Source organism: Arvicola amphibius, chromosome 6 (genome assembly GCF_903992535.2).
Source record: "Arvicola amphibius chromosome 6, mArvAmp1.2, whole genome shotgun sequence".
Lineage (NCBI taxonomy): Eukaryota > Metazoa > Chordata > Mammalia > Rodentia > Cricetidae > Arvicola > Arvicola amphibius.
Window position 1 is genome coordinate 58,948,479 of NC_052052.2, and position 8,126 is coordinate 58,956,604.

The window sequence follows — 8,126 nt, forward strand, 5'->3', positions numbered from 1 at the left end:
CTCAGCTGCTAAGAAAAGAAAAGAAAAGAAAAGAAAAAAAGAAAAGAAAGGAAAAGGAAAAGAAACCATGAAATTCACAGGTAAATGAATGGAGCTAGGAAAAAATTATCCTGAGTGAGGCAACCCAGATCCATAAAGATAAATATGGTATGTATTTATTTATATGTGGATGTTAGCTGTTAAGTCATTGATAAGCAGGCTACAATCATATAGCTACAGGTTGGATATAAAGTAAGGGAATAGGGAGGAGGGGTGGATCTCCCTAGGGAGAAAAAATAGAATAGACAGTTGTGGATGGATGGGGGGGGGACAATGGGAGACCCAAACAGGGTGGGAGAGGGAAGAGGAGGGTGAGGAAGGGAATTCGGGAAGGGACAGATAAAACTAAATGACATTTGAGGGATCATATAGAAACCTAGTACAGTAAAAGTATTTAAAAATATATGCTTATATAAAAGTGATTTAACTGGAATCACAAAATAATGAGGTAGATTGACCCTCAGTTGGGTATCTCTTTTCACCAAATGAAGCTTCCAGTTCTAGGAATAGGTTATATCTAATTGAGTTGTTGGCCAAAAGGGTTCCAAGGGAGCCTTCAAACCCAGGCTATTGCCAAGGTGATTGGTTCCTATTGATAAAGACAACACCTATACAGCTCATTGAGCATGGAGAAGTTTAGCTGGTGCCTACCTAGAGCCTTCCTCCCTGCTGGCTAGTGTTTCAGATACTGGAAGGTTCCCTGCCTACTACCAAAGGAGAAAGGTAAACACCAACCCAGTTCCAAACCCTTCTATCTACTACAATGACCTCGCATGCAAGATGTGCTAGAGAAACCCTAACCTAGAAGCTATCACCAATTGATAACCACTAGCAAATCAAACATCAGTTTTCTCCAATGGATTCCAAATGGGGATACAAACCACTCTTTTTTTTAACTAGCTAGACCAGGCTGACTTCAAACTCACAGAGATCCGCCTGCCTCTACCTCCCTAGTGCTGGGATTAAAGCTGAGTGCCACCACTGCTGGGCTACAAACCACTCTTAAGGCCAGGCTCCATATCCAGCTGTGGTTATGATGTTTTGTGGGTTTGTCTTAATTCTTTGGTTTGTTTCACAATGCCTTTTCTGAGTATCTTTTTTTTTCAAATGTCACAGGTCTCATTGTCACCACTGTGATGCATCTACTGTGATGGAAGCATGGCCTGTGTTGTGTCAATTCAGCCACATTTACCAGTTCCGGACACTGACTGACAGTGCCCATCCTAAGTAGAATGAGGCTCCTGAGTATCTTTTAAATGCTTTTTATTCTAAGTCTACAGGTCTTTTGCTTTTATATTCTGGTTTGTGATGTGGTTTTAGGAGATTTCTGTGTCCCAATGTGTATGTTTCTGTGTCTATAGGAGTTTCATGTGCTTTTTTTGGCTCTTGTCTTCTGTTAACGTTTTTGTTCGGTCCTATTCAAGTTTGCTTGGTTTTTTATCTTATTATTATTATTTTTTCTTTAAATGCCTATCTATTTTCTAACAAGAGCAATGAAGGATATGGATTTAGGTGAGTGGGGCAGGAGGAAGGCTTTGGAAAGATTTGGGGGAGGAACACCATCATTAAAATATATTGTGTAAAAAATATTTTTTCAATAAAAATAAATTAAATAATTTAAAATAAACCTACCTAACTCATTCCAAGACATTAATATTCAAAATTTTAGAGCACCATGAATTTAAAAATCATACCAAAGGTAAAACAGATCCCATCAAAATCCCCAGGAATCCAAATAGCATCAATTTTCTCTACAGCAACAATAAGACAAGCAACAGCAGAAAAAAAAACCTTTAAAAATCAGAGTTCTCATTCTAGCAGCATGTGTACAAACATCCCAACATACAGGATGCTCTGGCAGGTAGACACAAGTTCAAGGTCAGTCTGGGCTGTGTAGTAAGACCCTGTTTCCAAAAGAAAGGACTTAGCATTTCCAAGAAAGGACCATTCTGAGCTAGAAATTTATAGTTAGACATGCTAGGCTTGTGGAGACAGCATCTTCCTTCCTATCCCCCTTAGAAGACACACTGGCCTGTATTCCAATAAACAAAGGAATACGGTACACATGACAGTGAGTCCAGGAAGCGGGAGTCATGGGGAAGGAGCAGCAGTTTCTCAGTGAAGTCCTTGCATTCAAATCTGGAGTGCTCGAGGGATTCCTGAATGTTGCCTGTCTTCTCACCTTGGTTCCCAGTCAACTGAGGAATAAACAGTGGAGCAGCAGGTAGAAGAGGAGCTTTCAGTAACTGCCAAGGAAGTGACTGAGGAGAAGGTGAGCAAGCCTAGCCAAACCTCTTTAACTGACCTCAGAGTTTGGGCAGAGGCCTGTGAACAGGACTGCTGTGGAAAGGCTCACAAGCTCCACCATACATGGACAAGTATTTACTGCAACGACAGAGCCTGACACCCAACCTGGGAAAACAATTAAAGTTATTCATGCCAATGCTATGACTGGAACAGCACAAATATTTTAGTCCAGCAATCAAGAGTCGAAGACAAGTGGTGCACTCCCGATGGCTTGTCTTGTTTGAGACTAAGGCATGCGACTCCCTTTTAGGACTGTGACTTTCACTTTATGTTCAAATTCTGAACCACAGATGGCACATGGGGATGCAAGGAGCAGAGGCACCTTCTTTCAGCAGGCTGTTCTGACTCCAGGCATCCTCCTGCAGTCTTCCTCACCAGTGTTGACTGTACTTCCCTGCCAATGTGGCTCTGAGAGACAAGGAGTCCTAGAGGTCACTCAAGAAGTCCCTACTGGAGCCAGGAAGACAGCCAAGACTTTCGATTCCGAGTTACTGCTGAAATCAATAGATCTGACTGCCCTCCTCCCGGCCTCAGCACTGTGCCCAGGGCTGGTGTTCACCAGCCAGGAGGCTAAGCTGGGCTTGCAAAGAGAAGCTGACTTTTAACCTTCTGAGCATTTCAAAACCAGAAAAAAAATCTTGTTCGTCTTGTAAAAGTCCTAGCCATTCATCATTTCTCCTCACTTAACAGCTAAGCAAAAGGAGAAAGCCATCGTTGGGATGTGGGGTGTAAGTGTTGCTGAGAATCACTCTGTGAAAGGGAGAGAATCCTAAACTTACTCCCTCAGCCCCACAGACACTTTTGCTGTTAGAATTTTTATTGAACTGGAAGAGAAAGGCCACAGATGAACAAAACAAACAAAAACCCACCGCCAAAAGCAAAGAAAAGCAAAGTCAGCCAGGTTAGGCACCCAAGAAGAACGTCTTTACAAAGTGCTAGGATTCCACTTTAATCATTACACTGTGGTTTTTATTTAAGCAAAAGATGTTCTGTTATGAAGCAGATTGCTGTTGACCACGGACCAACTAGTGGTAGCAGAAATGCATCAGACTTACCTAAGCCTGTCATCTCAATAGCAAAATGCACTAACCCTGTCATATTATAGGAAGGCCGCTTGGTCATTCTGGCTACTGCTCAGCTCAGACCCAAAATAACCACACAAAAACTGTATTAATTAAATCACTGCTTGGCCAATTACTTAAGCATATTGCTAGCTAGCTCTTACATCTAAAATTAACCCATCTCTATTATTTTAAATTTGATCACGAGGCTTGTGGCCTACCGGCAAGGTTTCAGCATATCTATCTCTGGTGGCAGCTCCAAGGCTTCTCCCTGACTCCACCCTTCTTTCTCCCAGCATTCAGTTTAGTTTCCCCCACCTAGCTCTGTTCTACCCTGTCAGGCCAAGCCAGTTTCCTTATTAATCGATGATATTCACAGCATACAGAGGGGAATCCCACATCACTGTTATATTCCATTAAGAACTCAGACTTGGGAGACAACGCTAGATTCAAGTGTGATCTGTTTGATGTTGAGCAAGCTACTTTAACCTACAGGATATTGGTTTCTTCTTCTGTAAAACAAGAATCATAACTGATTTTTTAAAAAAATCCAGCAAAGTGGAAAGATAAATAAAAACTGTTTGCAGTGAAAACTCCAGTCAGGGCTTAAGACATTATTCTTTTACTCTCACATCTGTTGCCCAACATGGCAGTCACAAGTGCTGGGCACATAGAATAATTGTTCCTTTGTGCTCTTGAATGTGGATTGATCATGTGCAACCGCTGCTCACCAATGGGTAGTGAGCAGCCATGATGTAGGGCTTCCAAGCTGAGTCTTAAAAGCCAATCCATGTTTTCCATGGCCATAAGCAGCAGGGTGCCCACTAAGGAACCAACTTGCAACCCAGAACAAGGGTATCACAGCAAAATTCACCAGGGTCAAGTTGTTTAAGGCCCCCGAGTCTCCTGTAAGCACAGCACAAGCAACTCCTCCCCATCAGCTTTCAGTAACGCTTGGCGCTTCTGAGTCTTCATCTCACAGACACTCAGTCGTGCTGTATGGGCTGAAATGCACAGCCCGATTCTTGACTTCACGGGCTCCTAAAGAGGGGAATGTCAGGGCTGTGGTCTGGGTTCTACAAGCTCTTAGCAAGAGATTTTCATATTCAGCCCGAGGGAAGCCTGGGAACTGCTAATGCTATGACCACTGCACCCTTCACAGCCGTTGAGAGCACGGAGGCTGAACACTGTAATAAAAGGGGGACAGAAGGCAGGGGCACGTGGGGAGAATGAGGACAAAGGCAGTTAAACTGACTCTGTGCTCTTCACCTTCACTTTATCATGATTTCCTGCAGTTTTTTATCTTTGTTTTCCCAATTTGCTTTGCCTTTAAATTATTAAAAGTCGTTTTAAAGATTGCTAATAAGTTCTATGACACTAGAGATAGCTATTTTTAAAACAATTCCTGTCAAAGAAAAAGAAAAAGTACAGTGCCAGCTGTTCAATATTTCCCCTCCAGTTATGTGTGAGAAGTGTTACGGTGACCACTACTGCAATAAAAGACATTGCCATTGTTCTTGATTGCTCACTGGAATTTTATGGTAAGACCCTATCGCTGAAGACACCGTGCACTTTTATCATAGAACCTGGAGAAATCAAATTGGTAGCTTCCACACTGCTGGATAGCTCTCATAGTTCTGGAAGGTGCTATGCAAGCTGTCAGGGAAAAAACATTTTCAACAGTCCTACCCAGCTGTGAACACTTTGAACAACAATAATAATCTCTGTGACAGGATATGCCCATGAGTGCAATGGTGGCACAAATGTTATGGAAGTAACCAACTGTTTTATGACTAGATTTAAGGCCTCCATAGGAGGAAACACCTGCCTGGTACTATAAGTGTGGACAAGAACCTATGGTTGGAGGGCTCTTAGGCCCCAGGGGTAAGCTCTACCACTAATATTCTGCTAAAATGAACACAGTATCAAACTGCCTTCTAAGTTTGACTCTCTTTACTCATAGATTAATGCAGCTCTCAGACCTCGACAGAGAACTTTCTTTGTATTGTGTGCTTGGCAGTGGTTAACATAGACACTCACAACTGCTCAAAATACAGAGAATAAGTGTCGGTGCAGTGTTCAGCCACAAATAGAACATCTATATAACACCCTTCTCCATGCCTCAGAGGCCAGCCAGGAAGGTGAGACAGAAAGAATCTAAGACCCAGAACAAACAGTGTCTTGTTTGGGATACATTGTAACTGCTGAACTCATGAAAGCACAGCATCTGTGGTTGCCTGCACAAGATCTCTATGAGATTAAGCCACTCCACAGTCTAGCATGGGAGGAGGTAGGGCTTGTTAATCCTGTACTGGGAAGCTATTGATAATTGGTGACTTCTGGGGAACAAAGAGACGGTTTTCTTAAAGGGTGTGGCCTCTACTGCATTGTCCATACTCCAGTGCATGCCCCATAAATCATGTATACATGACCAGCAAAAGTTGGATCTGATGGTACATGAAGTTGGGAAAGAATGGTGAGGTGGAACAGGGAGGAGTCAAAAGGAGGTGTGGGGGACAAATATGGTCAAAATACATTTTAGAAAGTTCTCAAAAAATTAAGAAAGATATTACGCTAAAGAAAGTAATACTGAAAATGTGAAAATAAGTAGCCAAAGTAACAAATTTCTAGTGGTGGAATTAGAGTCAGAGTGACTTAGTGACACCTGAGAATTCTGTTTTAGCTTTATTAATTCAAGTGTGGCCCGTGATCTTTGAAAGTTTTATATTAGTTTTTGAAAGGTTGCTATAGAATTACTAAGAGAGCCAATTACTCTCAACTGGCAATTACTAACCACTCCCACTAACTCTATATTCAGACAAAGTGCTAGTTAATACAAGGGTGAACATGATGTCAAGCAATGTTTACATGTATGTAGTGTATATTTATAATTTTTGAAGGTGACTTTTAAATGATTATCTAGAGGTTCATTGTTGAGTCTCGACAAAGGAGTTGATCAAGCTTCTGTTTTGACAACCCAGGTTTTCTCAGGAATGTCCCTTTCTCGATGATCAAGCACCAAGTGGGAGGATATAGCTGACCTTTGGTTCTGGCTTCAGGGAATGTGGCATAGACCAGCGAAGGCTTCCATCACTACAGTAATGCACTTCCAGCCTTCTCAATTGTCACGGCAGCTCACTGTCAAGTTCTTGTGCAGCTGCCAAATTAAGATACTTTGAAGCTGTCAAATACTGTTAGCTGCTCATTCAACATCCATTTCTCCTTGTCTGTTTCAAACAAAGCCCCACTTCTTTAAAACTTGAGTATGAACCCACTTAAGAAACATTTCATACTCCCTTACAGCTAAGTGTTACCATGACCAAGTGGTGGCCATTCACATGGAGATATGTTATGACAGCATCCTTCTATAAACAAAAAGGGAAAGTTCAACAAGGAAGTCTCGTTTTTCCCCTTATTATTTCTTATTCTTGTCTGGAATTCAGACATGTTACCCTACCCAAAAGGCAACAACTCTGTAGCACTGACGATAAAAGCTATATATTAAGATGAGACAGCATAGACTTTTGAATTCTAAGGCTAGTATCATAGAGCTATCAGACAAATGCTAGACAGTATGTTTTCAGGTTTCTTTTTGAGAAAAATAAAGTCTTTTTTGGTTAAGCTGTAGAAGCTGAGTTTCTGCCATAATCAGCCAAGTGTGAACCCAGACAGTACAGCCTGCAGACGCATCTGAATCCCATTCCCCTTTCTGCCAAATGAAGAGTTGGTGACCCCTCCGGGCTAAAGGTGAAGGGAATTGAACAACACCAATAAAGGTCCTGGTAGGAAGCAACATGCTGTAACTACATTTGTAAGTTTTCTGGCTAGCTTCAAACACAGAGATCCTCTTGCTTCTGTCTCTTGAGGTTTAAGTGCTATGTGACACTATTTCTGAGAAGACATGAACAAACAGCAATTTTGCTCCAGATAGGAACCAATGACAGACCAAAGACACCACTGTCTTAGTTAGAGTTTGCATTTCTGTAAAGAGTCACTATGACCATGGCAACTCTTATAACAACAAAAACATTTAATTGAGGTGGAGGCTTACGGTTTGAGAGGTTTAATCCATTATCAACATGAAGAGCATGGTGGTGTGCAGGCAGACATGGTACTGGAAAAGGAGCTGTATATGCTGATTTGCAGGCAACAGGAAGTAGACTGAGCATCACACTCCGTGAAGTTTGAGCAAGTGAGACCTCAAGGCTACTCCCACAGTGACACACTTCCTCCAACAAGACCACACCTCCAAAAGGTGCCAATTTCTTTGGGAGCCATTTTCTTTCAAACCACCACAACCACTAAAGTCCAGTTTGGTCAACCAATGAGGTTTATTTGTGACTCTTAAAGAAATATAGATGAGGGGTTAACTGCAAGACTGAAAATAACTCAGGCACAGCTACATCATCAAAACCCCACACCACCATGGGAGACAGTTCACAAAAGCTAGATACTTGAACTGCACTCCACAGCTTGTAGACAGCTGAACAGTTTGGAGGATGTTTGTCATTCGTTTGGTCTGAGCTTCTTCTGGGAGACTTGGCTGGTCTTTGTATCTTCAGGGCACTTCAGCAGATCTCTGCCTCTTCCTGGTTACTTGGCTAATATCTGCTTCTTCCTGGTGGTTGGGCTGGTCTAGGCCTCTCCCTAGACAGCTAAGCTTGAACCTTGTCTTATCTGTGAGTCTTCCCTTAGTTGGTCTGAGAGTGTTCCTCAGGA

General features: G+C 42.2%; 1 non-coding gene across 1 annotated transcript; it reads right to left on the reverse strand.

The window, feature by feature from the left end:
* Positions 1-1,144: 1,144 nt before the first annotated feature.
* Positions 1,145-1,279, reverse strand: LOC119818140. The gene has a single exon (XR_005286049.1). It is a non-coding gene; the product is annotated as a small nucleolar RNA SNORA1 (small nucleolar RNA).
* Between the last annotated feature and the right edge of the window lie 6,847 nt (positions 1,280-8,126).